At 39.1% G+C, this 271-nt stretch overlaps 1 protein-coding gene across 2 annotated transcripts in view; it reads left to right on the top strand.

Annotated features, from left to right (window-relative positions):
* DSC1 (desmocollin 1) overlaps positions 1-271 on the top strand; it is a 39,319-nt gene that overhangs the window by 34,719 nt on the left and 4,329 nt on the right. The gene's annotated exons all lie outside the window — the stretch shown is intronic.

Here is a 271-nt window from a genome sequence, read left to right as displayed (position 1 = left end):
ATTGCCATCCTGCTTATTTAACTTATATACACAGTACATCATGAGAAACGCTGGGCTGGATGAAGCACAAGCTGAAATCAAGATTGCCAGGAAAAATATCAATAACCTCAGATACGCAGATGACATTACCCTTACAGCAGAAAGCGAAGAGGAACTGAAGAGTCTCTTGATAAAAATGAAAGAGAGAGTGAAAAGCTGGCTTAAAACTCAACATTCAAAAAACTAAGATCATGGCATCTGGTCCCATCACTTCATGGCAAATAGATGGAGA

Source organism: Bison bison, unplaced genomic scaffold (genome assembly GCF_000754665.1).
Source record: "Bison bison bison isolate TAMUID 2011002044 unplaced genomic scaffold, Bison_UMD1.0 scf7180017864498, whole genome shotgun sequence".
Lineage (NCBI taxonomy): Eukaryota > Metazoa > Chordata > Mammalia > Artiodactyla > Bovidae > Bison > Bison bison.
This window is presented reverse-complemented; position numbering and strand designations above follow the sequence as displayed.